Genomic DNA, 19,384 nt, shown 5'->3' on the forward strand with positions numbered 1-19,384 from the left:
AAACCAAATTCTACCACATGTTTAACTGTTGAATATGGAGTACTTTAAGCATCTCTCTCACTCTTATATACAAAACGTGCATCATAACCATTCTAAAGTGTTTCCATGCAAATCAAAATAGATACCAGGTGCATTTTAAACTTGTATAATTTTTGGAAGTGCAGTAAGTTATCCTTAACCCCCTACTCCTCACTGACTATACATAGGTGGTAAAATGTTAACACACAAATGGTATTAATTACTTTCAAGCAAACTCAACAGTACATATGACAAGTAATAATTTTCAATTTGCTAAGAGTGTTGAATGCATGTCTCAAAGAAAACAGCATGAGGCTGCTATGTTCCTCAGGGAGTAAGATGAACTTAATTTTGAGTTCTACTTCGAAGCCTGACCAGCTGTGAGACCCAGCGCACACAGTGCTATTTGCCCTGAGTATGGTTCCTAATTTGTAAAATCAAACATAATGCGTATGGACCCAGTGCAATAGTGTAGCGGTTAGAGTCCTCACTTTGCACGCGCCAGGATCCCACATGGTCAGCAGTTCTAATCCCAGTGGCCCTGCTTCCCATCCAGCTCCCTGCTTGTGGCCTGGGAAAGCAGTTGAGGACAGCCCAAAGCCTTGAGAACCAGAAGAGGCTCCTGGCTTTGGATTCAGTGCAGCACCGGATGTTGTGGTCTCTTGGGGAATGAACGACTAGACAGAAGATCTTCCTCTCTGTCTCTCCTCCTCTCTGTATATCCACCTTTCCAATTAAAAAAAAATAATGCATAGGATAAACCCTCTTGAACTGTAGCTATTATTACTCTTTATAATTATTCAGAACCAGTCACTTATAAGACTAGTCAGTTGAACCCAATCAACTACTCAGCCACATCAAAGACCCTGCCACTGCTCTCTACTCTCCAGAAGTAAAGTTTCATTGCATTATGTTGAAGAAATCTCATCAACCTCATCATTGGCATTTCCAACTTTTTCGTTGTAGAACACTTCTCTGCATATTGGAGGATGTTTAAACACCATCCCAGAGCTGAACACTATAATCACTCTGGTTGAAAACCACCAGCACCAATACAAAAATTCAGGACTTCTCCAAGACATCTGGAGATAGCCCTGCAGAAAATCACAGGTTCACTTGAAGTATGCTGTAATACTACACTTCCAGGCTTGCTTCTTTATCTATTGTTGCCCATAATTCAAAGCTAACTAGAGAAAGGTAATAATGGGAGGGGTCAATGGACCACTGGAAGACTCCTTAAGTCTCAGGAAGAGATGCTGGCTATGTGTATCTCACTACTGTACACGGTGATACATGCTGAATTTAAACTTCAAGAAACATGCCATTCCCCCATGTACGTTGTATCAAAGTGATTTACACACTATACATGCATATGGAATTATCACAGTGTATTCCATCAATATGCACTGTGGGAGAAATCATTACCTGTCCAATCAAGAGATGGACTTAGCTTCAGTAAATACAGTTAAAGCAGACTACTTTTCATCAGTCTGATCAGCAAGCACATCCACAGAAGTTATAGCAAACAATTTTTATCCAACACACAGGTCCCTCTGCCAGGTCTTCATCAGCTCAGCACTATGGGGTATGCAGACTTCCCAGCCACTGCCTAAGTTAAAAAGTTCTCTTCCAGGCCCAGAACTATGGCTCACGTGCTAAATCCTCACCTTGCAAGTACTGGGATCACATACGGGTGCTGGTTTGGGTCCCAGTTGCTCCACCTCCCATCCAGCTCCTTGACTGTGGCCTAGGAAAGGAGTAGAGGATGGTCCAAAGCCTTGGGACCCTGCACCCACATGGGAGACCCAGAAGAAGCTCCTGGCTCCTGGCTTCAGATCAGCTAAGCTCCGGCTTTTGCAACTACTTGGGGAGTGAAGCAGCGGACAGAAGATCTTTTTTTATCGTCTCTCTATAAATCTCTCTGTCCAATAAAAATAAATCTTTTTTTAAAAGTTATCTCCCTCCTCCCTTCTCTGCACTCCAATTTTCTCTTGTAAGCCAGGTACTCTGTAACATCCTGTTTACCTATTGAGTTTTACTACATCAGAAAATTTTCTTACATGCCCAGTTACGTTCCAAATAAAAATCAAACAAAAACCAGGGAGGTGTCACGATGCAGCAGGTTAAGCCACTGTTTCATGATGCCCACATCCCACACTAGAGCACCAGTGTCAGGCCCAGTGAATCTGCATCTCTGATCCCGTTCCCTGCTGACGTTCCTGGGAAAGAACAGATGCTATTCCAAGTACTTGACTTCCTGCACTCCCCACAGACCTGAGGGGTAGGGGGTAGCTTCTGGTTCCTGGCTTCAATTTGGCCCTGTCCTGGCGGCCGTAGCATGGATCTCCATCCTTCAAACAAATAAATAAATAAACAAAAATAAAAAGTAAAAGGATCATACACCCAAAAATAACTAATAAGCCATATTACAGTCCTTCTTCAGTATCCCCACGGAATTAGTTAGGATGCCCCACAATCACCAAAATCTGTATATACTCAAAGGTCTACAATGGCACAGCATTTGTAAATAACCTAGGCATATCCTCCCATAAACTTTAAGTCATCCCTATTGTACTTGTAATATCTCATGCATGTCAATGCTGTGAAAGAAGCTATTTATACTGACAAGGAAAGCTGTTCCAGTAACCAGAGAGAGTCTGTTACCTGTTCAGTGCAAAAGCAATTCTTTCCCAAAATATTTCCAATGAATGGTTGGTTGAATACAAAATGTAAAGATATAGGGTGTCCACTCACTAGAAATGTCTTAGTTTGTGAAGCATAGAACTTAAGCAGTAAATAAATCATTGAAAGAATTGACTCCACTGGAACGATAGTGTAGTGATAACACGTTAAGCTGTTGCTTCCAATGCTAGCCTCCTGTTCGGAAGCACTGGCTTCAGTCCTGGTTCCTCCACTTCCAATCCAGCTCCTTACTAATGCAGCTGCAAAAGCAGTGGAAGACGGCCTAAGGACTTAGTTCCCTGCCATCCACATGTAAGACCTTGCCGGAGTTCCTCGCTCCTGGCTCTGACCTGGTTCAAGCCCTGGCTGGCCACTGAGGTTTTTGGAGAGTGAACAATGGATAGAAGACCTTTTTGTCTTTCCCCTTTCTGCCTTTCTGGCTTTCAGATAAAGAAAAATAAATCTTTAAAAAAAAAGCATTTCACTGCATGGTTGAATCACATTTAATGTACATAAAGATTCTATGTTAATGTCCAAAAGACTTCAACTCCTGATTATACACAACTTTCAGTTTTTCTTTAAAACTTTTATTTATTTTAAATTAAATGGCAGGGTAAAGGAAGGGAGGGAGAAAAAACAGATTTCTTCTAACCTCCGTTTCAGTATCAAAATGGCCCCCACAGCCAGGGCCGGGTCACACCACACACAGGAGTCAGAACGCTCAGTCTCGCACATGGCAGTAGCGCAATAGCAAAGAGCTGGATCACAACAGGGTAGCCACGACTTGAAACAGCATTGTAATGGGATGGCAGTGTTACTGGCAACTTAGCCTCCCCCTCAGCACAGGCCCCATTGTTTTCCATTTCGGTAACTGCACCAAAATGTCAAGATCCATTTCTTACCTGTTCTGTATCCAACACAGAGGAGGGAAAACTCAGAACACAATGCTTAAACAAATGAAAGAGCTAATATATTCTACTCAATTAAGCACTCTTCTAACAAAAAAAAAAAAAAGCTTTCTTTGTCGTCATCAAATAGGAGCTCAAAGAAAAAATCTTTTAAGAGAAATTTTAAGACAGTTACTACAGTCATCTCCCTTTTACCCTAAAGCAACTGGGTAGTTCAGTGAACAACAAAATAATTATAGGCACAAGTGAGGGAAAGCAGCCAAACAGATAAGGCCTAAGTTCAAGCAACAAGGAACAGTAGTTCAACTCCCACCAGGTTATAAAAGCCAATGCTGCTGGCACGGGAGAGGGTAGCAAGGGAGGGCTGTAGGGAGAGGGGGAACCAGGGGCAGTTCTGCACGCTACTGCCCTGCTGCCGCTGCTCCACCACCTGCCAGCTTGCTTTTTTTAATGGCCAGACTTAGACATAGAGTTCAATCGCTTACATGAATAACCAACTTACAAATTATATCATTGGAACAAATTTTTTTTGTTAATTTATGAAATCTCTTCATCTTGTGCCCCTCCACGCCCACAAGAGGAAGAGTAGGTTCTTGGAAAGTCAGGTAAAAGCCACATTCAGTCCTTTGTCTAGACAAACCCAGGCCCACTTCCTACCAACACGCTTGTGTAGCCAAGTAACTACCTTCACCACTCTGTTTTGGACACACAAAAGTAAAACTTTAAAGATATGCACAGCATGCCTACCATATGAAAAGTGGAAGCAATGTATAGGTTATCCTGAGCAGTAAACTTGAATCAAGTGTTAAGCGGTCAATTAATTTAATTTGTGCTAATTTCAACGTTCAGGTATTACTCAAAAGAAATTTAGCAACTTAAATGTTACCCATTTTTTAAAAGCTCCACCAAAAAAAAAATAGACTTCACTGGGAAAAAAGCTCCTTCTCTGAGAATTAAAACACTGGAACAGTCGCTTAGAATTTTGAAATCTCCTTGGTGGTCTTGAACTATTTATTGTGGGGTGCTCTGCACACACTGTGGCCCAACAGAACAAATTTCTGCTGCTCAGAAATGATCATTTCTGTTCAAACAAGAATTCTTAAAAGACTCTACGTAAAGACTCGATTGCAACCTTACATAACTAAAATGGAAAAGCAGTGTGGCCTTGCTACATCGCAGGCCAATGCCTCCTCGAAGTGTGTTCATGTTAAGCAAACATGGGCAACGATCCTCCAAGCCAGCAACCCTTGCTTCTTCACTCTGCGGAATGGGGAGAGGCTGTGCAAAATCTCCAGGGCCCCATAATGAACAGGTGTGCTATTCTGCAGATGCTCAACCAATTTCCAAAGAACAACATAACATTGATATTCAACCCGTCTCCATCAAGATAACGAAATTCCTAGTGTTCTAGAGCCATGCCATAGATTTGACAACCCAGGCAAGAATTACAAAATGACAGCTACAATTAGGAGAACTGGATCTATTCCAACTTCAAAATCACAGGAGGCTGAGATAATCCCAATGAACTTATTTAAATAGTACAAGGGACCACGTTTACTCCAGTGGCAAAGATGTACGTTGTTTCTACTATTTCGGCTCTTCTGGAAGCTAAGCAACCTGCTCCGGATGCTATGTCTTGCCCTTTCAAAAACTGCGAAACGCAGAAAGTAATACAGCACTGAACACGCCCCACACAGTCTTTCCGTTGTCTTTAGCTGATTTTGAGACTCGGTCTAGACCTGAAGGGCCAGGAACAGGTGGAGAGGAAGAGAAATAGAAACTTCGAAAGCAGAAACCTTTCTCCCAGAGCCTAGATTAGAACCTATCTTGTAAGGATTTCACGCTTTGCGCGCCAGAAAGGTCACACCCTGCAGTTTTGAAAATCCGCCTTCGAAGCCTCAACCCCGCAAGGGAACCTTCCTCCTCGGGCTTCTCCAGGTTCTTCAGATGCTGAAACCCTCCTTCTCCCCACCCTCCCTCCTTCCGCCAAACCCCCGCCAGGCCCTGGGGGAAGAGACTCAGCGCGGGCCCTCCCCCAGCCTCTGCATTCTCTCCACACACCACCCCCACTCTTCAACCACACCCCCCAACATCCCCGAACACCTACCGGCAAGCCAGCCCTCTCACCTCCACTCTCTCCCGTCCCCCACCCCAGCCACTAGCTCGGAACGCACGCAGACCGACCACCCCCTTGTCAATCCCCTGCCATCCTTAATGGAGAAAACCAAGGGACCCCCTCCACTTGGCATTCCTGGTTCCCTCCAAGGTCCACTAGCTGTGTTTGTCGAAAATTCTGTCAAGAGGGGCCCCCACCTCGCCCCACACCCACTGCCCGCCATTCTTGGTGAGAAAATCGAGACCCCCCCCCGTCTCTCCCTCCTCACTCCCCCACCTCCTCATAAAACGTTCCCCTTTCACTCCCGCCCCCATGCAATCCCCCTTCCCCCAGCCCTTTGGGGGGGGAAAGCCCAGGGGAGGCCGGGCACCCACCCGAGGGCACTTCCCAAGCCTGGTTCCATAGCCGGCAGCCCGTGACGTCCCCAGCCCCCTGCCCTGGCGAGGCGGCCGAGGCCCGCGGCCGCAGGTAGCTAGCCTTAGAAGGCCGGGCGGCGGGGCAGCGGGACAGCGGGGCGGCCGGGCGGCGGGGCGGCGGGGCAGGAGGGCAATGGCTCTCCCGGGACGCGGGCTGCCGGGCGGGCGGCACACACGCACGCACGCTCACGGGGCGAGGACGCGAGCTTACTACCTGGGGATGCTCGCCCGCGCAAGCTGTCTCGGCGTCTGCGGCCGCTGCCCGCACCGAGGCCGAGGCGCGGCGGCGGCGGCGCGGCTGCGGACTGAGCCCCCTCGGCCGGGCGCTGGATGTAGGGCGCGGGAGGGGCGCGAGGGGAGGCGCGCGCGCGGGGGAGGCGGGAAGGGAGGGAGCGCGGCTGCGGGCGGGCGGGCGGGCGCGGCCGGGGCGGGGCGCGCGTCGCAGCAGCCCGGCTTCTGCCCGCGGCGAGGGGGCTGCGGTGCGGGGCGCGCGCGCCTGGGCGCAAGGTGGGGGCGGCTCACCACGCAGCCGGCGAGTCCACGTGCCCCCGCCTGGGGAGAAGCCCGGCTCCTGCAAGGCGCGGGCTCGCGGGGAGGAGGCGTACCCGCTTTGATTTGAAAGCCGGGAGGAGAGCGGGCTGGGGGCGCATCCGCCCTCCCCCAGCGCCGCAGGCTCCTCAGGCCCACGGGGAGTCACGAGTTACTGCAGGCAAGCAAGGCCAGGGCAGGGGAGGTGGGAGAAACAAAGAGAGTGGAGCTAGGGATGGCGTCTCGCCTCCCTGGCGGCTCGCTAACCTGCGCACTCCCCGCGAAGCCGCGAGCGGCCGAAGCGCACCTCGCCTCCACCGGCGGCTGCGCTTGCCCCTGGTGTCCGAGGACCCCTCCCCTGAGTAGCAAACCGCTGGGAGCAGGAGCAGCCCCTTCCGTAAGCCCGAGCCACCCTCCTGAAGGCGTTACATCACTAAAAAGAGATGACACGCAAAGCGGCTGGTGGCAACTCACTCAGCATTCAATTTACTGAGGCCTCGCCTTGTGCCAAGCTCTGTGCCAGGCGCTTTGCATACAGTGAAGTCCCGTCGACACTGCTATTCCTTTGACCTGGGAGCTTCCACTCCAGTGAGGAGATGGTACAGACTTGAAAAAATAAATTTATCCTGGGTAGCCAAAAAAAAGGTGGCTTCAAATGGTGGGTTTTTTTTTAAAGAAGGAAATGGTTTTTAAGGTGGGCTGTGAGAGTGATGAAAGCAAGTTAGCATATACACAGCCGGAGAGACACTATCCAGAAAGAGGAAGCTTATTAATAAAGCCAAGTGGAGGGGGGCAAATATCGACGTCTTGAAATTAAGCAATGGTTATTATGTTAGGTGAGCCAGGAGAGCTGGGGAGAGCAGTGGTGCAAGGCTGGGCAGGTGGACAGAGACCGGAGCCTGGACTGCGTCCTAGCCCATTGATTTCCCCGGCTTTATTCTTACACTTGGCCTGCCACTTTCATGGGCTCAGTCAGCCTTACACGGAGAAATGACTGCATCTGTCTGAATTTACCCTTATGCTCTGAACAATGCGATAGAACAGCCATTTTCCTTGTGTTCTGAGTGTTTCCTTGTGTATCTGAGTAATTCAGAGGTGATTGCAAGTTCACAAGAAAATGTGAGTAGATTGTGTGCAAATACAGTACAATGGGATTTTACATTTACATGGCACTTCAGCATCCAAGGGTTGGGGGGATCTGCCAGAGAAAGGGGGGAAATGACAGATTCCCCATGACTTTTGAGAGACAGCAGTACTCATAAGAGTGTATATTCACTTGCACACATTTTTAGGGCCCGTGTAGGTGGAGTGAAATGGGAGGATTTGATGCAACAGCGTTGGAGAGGGCAGTGGATTTGAAGTAGAGGCAGTCCAGGGTGGACAGATTAAGAAGCACAGAAATGGAGTGGGCCCTGAGGGCTGAGCAGGGGCAAGGGAAGGCGCTCTTCCCTCTTGTGAATGTGAGAAACAAGAGCCTGTTTGCAAACAGTTTAGGGGTACTCAGTATGGTGAGACATGAAAAAGAAGTGTTGACTTCAGGATTGAGGTCCTCCTGCCTAGGCAACTGGAAGGAGAGCTGGATTGGATGGGAGGATTTTGGCACTCTGTTTTGTACTCTCTGATGTAAGGACTCCACAGAGCAGTATGCTTCTGGGGAGCAGTGCTGGGGAAAGGCAGTTAGAATCTGATGACCCTGATCTTCACAAGGTGCACAGCTGAGTGGGGGCGCCTTACAAAGTCCCCTTCTCTCCTTCTGTCAGCCAGGAGCCCTGACTTTGCCTCCCCCCCCCCACTCAAAGCCATCAGAAGCACAGAAGTTAGGTCTTTCTAGGTGGCAGAAGACACCCCCACGCCCCACTACACACTGTCTAAGAGGAAGCCAGTCTTTCCAACGGCAAAGCTCAGAAGGTGCATGACCATCCGCTCAGCTCTAAGCAGCTTCCTGAAGGCCAGCGCCGTGTGCAGTCCAACGAAATAGGCACAAAGGATGGAAGGCTCTGGAAGGAGATGCCTCAGCAAACCTGTGGCTTTGCTCTGGCAGTACATCAGTGTTGGCTGTTGTTCACCTTTCCTCCCTCCTCATTCCTTCCTCCTCTCCTCCTTCCCCACTCCCACCTTCCACTCCACTCTATTGTTCTTGTCTGCCAGTCTTCCTTACTTATTTCTTCCCTCCCTCCCTTTTGCAAACTTCATGATGCTCCTACTAGGTACGTGACATGTTGCCCCACATCTCACATTGTCCTCACCTTGGCCTGCACTCAAGATCAGCTCTGTCTGCTTCCTAAAATGTCGTATCCTTTGATTCTGACTCAATCTTTGTGGATCAGGGAACACTGCGGGATATTGCGGTTTGTGTTGCTGGATAAACAAAAAGAAAATGGATTTTAAAAAAGAAGGTTGCTAATTTATAAAGTTATGTGTTACATTTTGACGATGTTTTCTGCATTAAAAAGATAAAAGTTAAAAAGCCTATTCAGATGCTGTGTATACAGATCTGATCTCATTTTCTGTCTGTTTAAGCACAAGAAAAGTCTTCAGCAGAATTTAAAACATCCTTAGAAGGAAATGCGGAGCACTCATCAGCATACAAGGTAATTAATCCTTTGCCTTCTCCAAAGTTACTGTTAGGACTAATGTATGTTATTGAAAGTGTATTACATACCAAAGTTTACATGCGTCAATTTATTTACTTGTGCATTACAAACTATTATGCCCTACTTTACAGATAGGGAAAAGGAGCCTCAAAGAGGTTAAGCAACTTTGGAGCCAGGATTGAAAACTAAACGGCATTAACTGCAGAGCCCATGATGCGAACCTGCACTTGTATTTCCAAAGCAACAAAAGGAGAGTGTTCACCACTTTTACTGCGGTCATCCAAAGTGGCTCCTTTCCGAGAAATGATTCTGTTTTCAAAGTCGTGCTGAGTCCTTCGTGCTCCTCAATGCCCTTCTGCAAAGGGCTCTATTCTGTCGACAGTTGCTCCATTTTGTGCACATTTGAGTCATGTGGATTACGGCATCCTATCTAATTCCCAGGGAGAACATCTACCCATGCAGGCCAGCCTTCCCTCCGGCTTCTTCCCACTGAGACTCGATGGGTCTGGGGTCCTAAACATTCTTCATGTGAACTCTGTGGCTGTGATTCCTTCTGCCTAGAACACAGTTTCAAGGACTTCCTGGACATTACTATATTTCACAGGAAGCTCAACTTGGGTAGATGCAAAGCCAAACACTCCCACCCTGACCTATTTTTCTTCTTGTGTTCCCTGCCTCTTTTAAATTATGCCATCATCCCAGATGTTCAAAGTAAAAGTTTCCACTACTTTTGAAGCTTTCCTTATGTACAACAAGTCATTGTTTCCTGTAAACTCTATTTCGGCAATAATAAAACCTCTCCTCTTCTAAAACGGCCCTTGACCAATTCAGGCAGGATCATCAGTCCCATGGCGCTGAGTTCATACTGTTAGCAAGCACAGAAGGTAGTGGTGATATACTTGATGATTTCATATGCTTGTTTCCCCAGAATCACAGGCCCCTTCCTGTTTATGTCTCCAGTTTCTGGGCACATGGTGTGCACTGAATTAGCAATTCTTCATAAATATATTTCATTATGGGAAAACATACTCATATACTTGATAAAGAAAGCAATATAACGAATTTCCACATAACCAACATTCAGTTCAACAATTGCCGATTATGATTGATTATGTTTTACCTATTTCTCCATGATTTATTCCTTCCAGTGCGTACACTTAGGACCATTTTAAATCCAAATGCAAGATGGCATATCACTCCAACAAAAAGTATTTCAGTATGTTTCTAAAAGAGATTTTTGCTTTATAAACATAAGCACAATGATTACCACACATAACAGTAGTTAACTAAAATTATTTTCTGAATCCCAACAAATACCCAGTCAGGACTCTTACTTTGCAGATGTCCCCCAAATGTTATTCTACAGTTCATTTATTCCCACCAGGAAACTCTTAAAGGCTCATTTACTACATTTGATTAATAAGTGTAATTTATGATTTTTAGACTGAAAAAAATGGATGGATGAGTAAATTCTTCCTATGCTTTAGGTGTGAAGAGAGGGCTGACTGAAAGAGTTACCATTCCCCTCCCAGATTTGTCTCCAAAACTTCTCCTATGGTTGGTACCCCTAAAGCACTAGTGTAGCAAAGCTGCCACTCAGAACCAGTGTTGCTAAAATATCCAATATGGCTGCTGACCATGTTCTCTTGATGACCTATAGCTTATTATAACATTATTATAATACAATTACCATGACTTACACTCCTATTCCCATCATGTACCTGACACTTTTAAGACTTCCTATAAAGACCAGAAAATGGGAAGTCGCCAAATTCCCTGAAATCTGCAAACTTTCCTGAAAGGTTCCGCTCCAAGCACTACTTTCTGTGTTTTCCGATAATATAAAGTGATAACCCCAAATCTTAGCAGCTTTGCTCACGTTCTTTTAATGATTTATTTATCTGTTTTAGAGTGGGAGAGAGGGAAGGACACACGGAGATAGAGATATTTCATCCACTGGTTCACTCTCCAGATGTCTGCAATTGTTGTGGTCTAGGTTTTAGGCCAAATATTTGTTTCTCAGGTCAATATGGCATAAACAAGTGGTAAAATTTATTCGAAGGGAGAGGAATAGAAACTAACGTGGGCCAACAAACAAAAAGAAAAGGGGTAGAGAAGGGAGAAGTTGATACTTTTTGTTTTAAGGGAGAGAAATTACTACCTTTTGTTCTCAGAGGCTGCCTGCAGGAAGCAAGAGAGTGGGAGTAGGGGGAGGTGAAGAGAAAGCTCAATCATCTACACAGTGCCCAAAATGGCCAAAAGCCAAAATCAGGCCTGGTGCAGTAGCCTCGTGGCTAGAGTCCTCGCCTTGCATGCTTCAGGATCCTGTATGGGCACCGATTCGTGTCCCAGCTGCTCCTCTTCCCATCCAGCTACCTGCTTGGGGCCTGGGAAGGCAGCAGAGGATAGCCCAAGGCCTTGGGACCCTGCACCCACATGGGAGAATAGGAAGAAGCTCCTAGCTTTTGGCTTCAGATCAGCTCAGCTCTGGCCGTTGCAGCCACTTGGAAGTGAACCAGTGGATGGAAGAGCTTCTTCTCTGTCTCTCCTTCTCTCTGTTAATTTGACTTTCCAATAGAAATAAATAATTTTTTTTAAATACCCAAAAGGCTGAACCCTTTCTCACTCAGGCTTTTATAAGAGGGGATTGGCCACTAACAGGACAATCCTGTCCACTCCAAGTCCCAGGTAATGATGGGTATACACTGACATCTGTTGCATGGGTGGGTGAAAAATATTACACATGAAGGGAAAGTGTGCTTTCCAGACTCATGACCCTAAACTAACTGAATGCTTAGACCATATCATGATGACTAGGTTTGGGCCAAGCCAAAATCAAGAGCTGGGAGCTTCTTCTTAGTCTCCCACATGGGTGCAGGGCCCCTAGGACTTGAGCCATGTTTTGCTGCTTTTCCCAGGCCATTAGCAGGAAGCTGGATCAGAAGTGGAGCCGCCTAGCTGTGAACCAGCACCCCTATGGGATGTTGGTGTCATAGGAGGCAGTGTTATCAACTTAAGTCATCATTCCAGCCCCCATGCTGTCTCCTGAATGTATACTTTAACTTTGCTACTAAATCTTATTTCTCTGCTAACCTTTACCTACATCTCATCTCTTCCTTGGATTCTTTCCTTTATCAGAGACAAGAACCTTTGAACTTCAAACACCTGCCTTCTTGTACCTACTTCTCCCATAATCCAAGTTCTACACATTTCACAAAGATCATATATCTTATGCCAGAACTTACTCACACTCTTCTCTGATAGCCTATTGAAAAGTACCCTCCGATTTTCCGCAGCATTTCCCACAAATGTTTCTTGCCCTTGTTAGTGAGAACTATTTTATCTCTCCTACAAGGGTTTCCTATTATTGTGTGCCTGTTTACACCATGCACAGGGCCTTAAGCAACCAAATACATTATTTCTAAATTGACTGGAGTTAATCGTTAAGACCAACGTTCATAGAATCCTTAAGCTGGAGGAAGCAGGCTGATCCAGCTGGAGATAAAAGTTTCTGTATCTCAAGACCTACAGGGTATGTGTTTGGTTCCCCTTGTTCTGAAGATAAACAGACCCCCTGACAGGACCCCGGCTATACCAGTTTAGGGGGCCAAAGGTGACCTACAGTTCATTACGTGCTCATTGTAATGCACCAGCATGCTCTATAATACACCTACGAGCTGCTGTGAGAGAAAACATTGCACTACATAAGACACAAAAGGGCTGTTAGCTGGATTCTGGGAAATCTTGATCTACTTCCCAGAAAAAAAAATAAACATCAATATCCCTCCCACTTATTAGAATGTGCCTCTCCTTTCATTAAATGGCCATATAGTGTTAAACACAGTTTAAAGATGGGGCCACTCCCCTCTGAGTAGGCCCCACTCTGTCTGTAGTTTGTTTGCTTTCTCAATAAAACACTTGTGGCTCACTATTTGCTATTCTCTGATTCACTCCAGAGTTCTCTCTTGAAACAAAGTCAAGGACCTGGGTAACCTAGGTGCCTAGCAACCCTCACTGACCATTTTGTCTTTGTTAGATATTATTAAAGGACCAAGAGATTTAGATTCTTGCAGATATTGGACGAAGATAGAACTTGGCTTCTTGCTGGTTGTATGGCTCAGGGTAAATTGCAACCCAGATGCCTTCAAGTCTTCTTGTTCGTATGCTCCCTAAAATAATTTTGAAAATCCATGTACCTCCTTACACATTGAGGTATGTTTTTCACTATGAAGGAATCTAAGCTTCATATATAGTTAGTATTGACATTCTAAAATAAAATGGCTATATCCACAGGCAGATCAGTTTTAGTAAACTGAAAATCTAGATGCGGATGTCCTTCTTTAAAAAATGTATTTATTTTAACCTATAAACCAGAGTGACAGAGACAGGGAAGGGAGAAAGAGAGAGACAGAAAGCCATTTTCCATTAAGTGGGATGCTCCCCTCCCAGACACACAGGAAGAATTGCAAGGAGTCCTTGCGTACATTCAGGGACAAGGAAATCCTGACTTCAGTCTGGCCCAGTGCTGCCTGGTGCAGGTACAACGTCAGAAATAGAGTAGTTCTAAAAATGTTAGTGTCCTTAACCATGTTTTCACTTGTTTAAAGAATTATTTATTCATTTATTTACTTGAGAGGCAGGGAGACAAATCAATGGACAAGGAGAAACAAAAAACGGACAAGAAGACAGAAAGATACACTCTCCAAATGCACCTGACTGGGCTAAACTGGACAAAAATCAGATGCTGCAACTCAATCCATGTGTCCCACGTGAATGACAGGAGCCATCCTGCTGCCTCACATGACACACATTAAGAGGCAGCTCGAGTGCAGAGAGTATAACCTAGGCACCCGAAAGTGGGATATGGGTATAACAACTACTAAACTAAATGTCACTTGCACCTTTCAGTCTTGGTATTCCTATTTTCTCACATGCACAACAGATTATTCTAAAGTTTTAGAAAGCATGTTAAAAAATGTTGTGTGGGGCCTGGTGCCATGGCCTAGTGGTTAAAGTCCTTGCCTTGAACGCGCCAGCATCCCATATGGGCGCCGGTTTTAATCCCGGCAGCACCACTTCCCATGCAGCTCCCTGCTTGTGGCCTGGGAAAGCAGTCAAGGACGGCCCAAAGCCTTGAGACCCTGCACCCATGTGGGAGACCTGGAAGAGCTCCTGCCTTCTGGCTTCGGATCAGCACAGCACCAGCCATTGCAATCACTTGGGGAGTGAATCATCGGACAGAAGATCTTCCTCTCTGTCTCGCCCCTTCTCTGTATATCTGACTTTGCAATAAAAATGAAATAAATCTTTTTTTTAAAAAAAAGTTATGTGTTTCAATCCAGATAACACACAGAATCAATAAAAGTGGAATGAAAATCAAACCAGTACATTTCCCCACATCTATTTGCTTATTTTTTAAATTAAAAAAAAAAAGAACAGAGGATAATGTAAAAAACAAAAAAACAAAAAAAAACCCCTCATGCTCCAATTCCCCAAATTAACTGTTAATAGTTTAAGTGTTTCTCTTAGGAAATAAAAGAGTTGACTATTATACATAAACATTACGTACTGGCACTGCCTCCAGTCTTATTCCTCTCTCTCTTTGAGTTGGCCACTAGTCTAAGCTGGTTATGCTTTATAATTTTATGGTACTAATGGTTTATATGATTCTACTACTTATCTTTGCCTGTACTGCTCAAGTTTATGACTTTATTATTCATTCCTCTCCTCTCTCAGTTGTTTTGAAATTGTGCATTCTATTTCTATCCCTTAATCCAAATGTAATCAGTACCTCCATCCTCCCAAACAAGGCAATTTCTCCCACTCTGCTTTTGCTTCCCATGTTTGTTTGTTTTTTTTCCTCCACCATTTTAGGTCAAGATTTTAAAACTAAAGATTTATTTATTTATTTGAAAGTCAGTGTTAAAGAAAGGGAGGAAGGGACAAAAAGAGAGAAAAATCTTCCATCTGCATGTTCACTCCCCAGATTGCTGGAGCTGCATTAGGCCCAAGTCAGAAGCTCAGAGCTTCATCCCAATTTTCCTCCATGACTGAAATGGACCCGAGTGTATAGGCCATCTTCCACTGCTTCCCCAGGCCATTAGTAGGGAGATGAATCAGAAGTGGAACATCCAGGACACAAATTAGTGCCCATAAGAGATTCTGGTGTCCCAGGTGGCAGCGTAATTTGCTGTGTGTGCCACAGATCTGGCCCAAGTTTGTTTTTTTGTGTGTGAAATATAATTTACTTACCATAGCAGTTGGCTCTTGCAAGTGTATCATTTGTTGTTGTTAAATATATTCACAGCATTGTACAACCAGCACCTCTACTTCTAGGACATTTTCATCATCACAAAAGAAGGCTAATTACCAGTCATTCTACAAGTCATTCCCTATTGCCCTCTACCCAGCTACTAGCAACCCTACTCTCTTGCTCAACAGTATTGTCTACTCTGAGTATTTAGTACAAATGGAATCATACAGTACAGGGTCATTGTACCTGACTTCTTTTACTCACCGTGAATATCTCAAGATTCATCCTATGTGTTTCCGACCAATATGCCAATATAATGGATATTTTGCTTACCTAGTCATCAATTGATGGGCATCTGAGCTATATCCACTTCTTGACTATGATGAATAATGTTGCTGGGAATATTTGCATACATGTTTTTATATGGAAATATGTTTTCAATTTCTTGGATATTTGCCCAGTAGAACTGCTGAATCCAATGGAAACTTCATGTGTAACATTTAGGAAAACCATCAAACTGTTTTCCAAAGTGCCTGCACCATTTTGCATTCGCAACACTCTTCATTGTCTTTTTTATTAGAGCTGAATACAAGTGCCTTCTCAAATATCTGATTTGTAAATATTTTCTGACAATTTTATGAGTTGTCATTACTTTTCTTGATGGTATGCTTTGAAGCACACAGTAATCAGCTTGGGTTGCCATAAAATCATCACAGATGAGGTGGCTTAAACAACAAAAATGTATTGTCTCCCAGTACTGGAGACTGAAAATGTCAAGATCAGGTTGCCATCGGGGTTAATTTCTGGTGGTTTTTCTCTTACAGCTTGCAGAAGGCTACCCTCTGTCTACATTTTCCCTTGGCATTTCTTATCTACAGGGAGAAAGAGCACATAAGCAAGGTAGAGTGATGGGGGAGAATTATTCTCTGTTGTCTCTTATTGTGAAGACACAGTTCTATTGAACAGGAGCCACATCCTTAAAATTTCATTTTAATTTTAATTACCTTCCTAAAAGTACTATCTCCAAATATAATCCCATTAGGAGATAGAACTTCATCATATGTATTTCATGGTTAGTGTGGGCACAAAATTCAATGTTCCACAAAACACAAAAGCTTTAAGTGCTGACAACTTAAAAAATGTGTCTTAAAAGTATTTATTTATATGACAGGCAGAGAGAGAAAAAGAGAGAGAGAAAGGGATCCTCTATTGGATGGCTCCTCAAATGGCCAATTTTGGTTGGGACTCGACCAGGCTAAACTCAAGAGCCTGGAAGTTGATTTGGGTCTGCCACATAGATGCAGGGGTTCAAGTATTTGAGTCACATGTTTTTTTCCCAGGAACAATTAGCAGGGGTCTAGATAAGTATCGAAGCAGCTGGGGTTTGACCAGTTTCCATATAGGATGCAGGCAGTATAGACAGCAGCTTCACCTGCTGTAACACAATACCAACCCCATAAACAAGGTTTTTTAAAAAAAATATTTGTTTCATTTATATGAGAGACAGAAGCAGAGATATTCCACCCTCTGCTTCATTTCCCAAATAGCTGCAATGGATGGAGCTGGGCCAGGTTGAAGCCAAGAGCCTAGAATTCCATCCAGATCTCCCACATGGATGGTAATGCAGCAAGGACACAAGTCTTGCCATTCTGGTTCAGCCGCCATCAGAACTACCAAAACAGTAAACCGAGGCAGCTGGGGACTCTTGCAGTGCATTTCAAAAGACCAGCCAGCCATTTGTTCTACTTCCTATCTTGTACATTTCATTCCATGGAGCAAGACCTGCCAAGGTTGGAAAGCCTGTGAAAAGCTACTCCGGTCCTGGCCCACTTTCTCATTTCTCCAAAGTCCCCCATGACTCAAAATACCCCAAAACCCTCACAACTATAAAAGACTGGCAGTTGGCCACTCTCTTTAAATTTATCAACCTTTTAATAAATTCAGTTTGGCTGTGAATTCCTACTCTGTCTTTCTTTCTCTGTTCTGCATCTCCTACCTATCAGATGGCAGAGTCCCCAAACACTTGGGTCATCCTCTGCATTTCCAAGTACATTAGTACAGAACCAGATTGGAATCTGAATAGCAAGAATCCGACCAGCGCTGTGACATGAATTCTGGCATGACAAGCAGCTACTTTTAAATCTAACTACTTTCTTTTGTTGTTTGTACCTTTAGTGTCATGGCTAATAAGGTTTTACCAAGGTCATCAAGATTTATTCCTATATATTCTTTTAAAAGATTTACATTTTTGGAGCTGATGTCGTGGCTACTTGTGGGGCCAGCATTTCTTCAGGGCATCCTGACTGCTCCACTTCTAATTCATCTCCCTGCTAATGTGCCTGGGAAAGCAGCAGAGGAGAGTGAGCCCCTCAACCCACGTGGGAAACAAGAAAAACTACTTGTATCTTGTTTTGTACTGGCTCGGCTCTGGCCATTGCGGTCATTTGGAAAGTGAACCAATGGATGAAAGTTCCTCTCTCATTCTGCCTTTCAAGTAAATAAATAAATAAATCATATTTTAAAATCTAAAAACTAAGTTTTTTTTTTGTTTCAGCTCTTCTTATCAGTCTTTGATCCATTTATAGATACTGTATGTATGGGCTCTGAGCAAGAAGTCCACTTCATTCTCTTCTATGTAAGTCTCCAAGGAATTTAGCATTATTTTTTTAAATTTTTTTCTTTCCTTATTATCTTGGCACATGAGTGGAAAATCGAATGACTATAAATGATCTATGTATGTTCTTTTTATATAGTTACAAAACTATTCAGGCTTTTTACTTCATTTTTTAAAAGATTTACTTATTTTATTTGAAAGGCAGAGTTTCTCAGAGAGTGAGACACTGAAAGAGGGGTCTTCTGGTAGTTCCATCTACAAATGGCCAGGCTGATCAGGGCTGGGCCAGATCAAAGCCAGGAGCCAAGAGCTGTGGCCCAAGCACTTGGGCCATCTTCTGCTGCTTTTCAAAATGCATTAGCAAGTTGCTGGATAGGAAGTGGAACAGCCAAGACTTGAACTGGCACCTATATGGGATGCTGGAATGGCAGGCGGCAGGCAGTGGCTTAACTCGTTGTGTCATAGTGCAAGATCTACATCTGCTCTTTTTTTTTTTTAAAGATTTATTTTTATTATTTTTTCATTGGAAAGGCGGATATACAGAGAGGAGAGACAGAGAGGAAGATCTATAGGTCAGAAATTTCCCCTTCCATCATCCCATTCCCCCTCCCCAACCACTGCTTTCCTCTATATTATTACAATAGTACACTGCTGCAGCAATCATAAGCCCTGCATTCTGCTGTATAGGTATGTCATTATGTTGTAGGCATAGACAATGGTAGAAAGTCCAGTATTGTATTGTCAAGACATATTTAGGGCCCAGCACGGTGGCCTAGCGGCTAAAGTCCTCACCTTGAACGTGCCGGGATCCCATATGGGCACGGGTTCTAATCCCAGCAGCTCCACTTCCCATCCAGCTCCCTGCTTGTGGCCTGGGAAGGCAGTCGAGGACGGCCCAAAGCCTTGGGTTCCTGCACCTGCGTGGGAGACCCAGAAAGAAGTTCCTGGCTCCTGGCTTCAGATCAGCACAGCATCGGCTATTGCAGTTGCTTGGGTATTAAATCATAGGATGGAAGATCTTCCTCTCTGTCTCTCCTCCTCTCTGTATATCTGATTTTGCAATAAAAACAAATAAATCTTTTTTTTTTTAAAAAAAGACATATTTAACAGCTTCATTGGGAGACCATCTTCTGGAGTAGAGACACATATTGCACTGTATCTTCACTTCTGTGTATGCTAGCCTCCATTATATTGTTCTGCTAGATGAATATATGTGTAAACATATTTACCCATGCATCTATTGATCTTGTTTTTT

At 44.5% G+C, this 19,384-nt stretch overlaps 1 protein-coding gene across 1 annotated transcript in view; it reads right to left on the reverse strand.

The window, feature by feature from the left end:
- The window catches only part of FHL1 (four and a half LIM domains 1), a 62,652-nt gene extending 56,212 nt beyond the window's left edge, over positions 1–6,440 (reverse strand). Inside the window, exon 1 of the mRNA XM_040999632.1 lies at positions 6,355–6,440. The gene's annotated coding sequence lies outside the window, so the exon portion shown is untranslated. The remainder of the gene's footprint in view (positions 1–6,354) is intronic.
- Positions 6,441–19,384: the final 12,944 nt, after the last annotated feature.

Source organism: Ochotona curzoniae, unplaced genomic scaffold, assembly GCF_017591425.1.
Source record: "Ochotona curzoniae isolate NIBS_2020 unplaced genomic scaffold, NIBS_Ocur_1.0 scaffold_1852, whole genome shotgun sequence".
In the NCBI taxonomy this organism is placed as follows: domain Eukaryota; kingdom Metazoa; phylum Chordata; class Mammalia; order Lagomorpha; family Ochotonidae; genus Ochotona; species Ochotona curzoniae.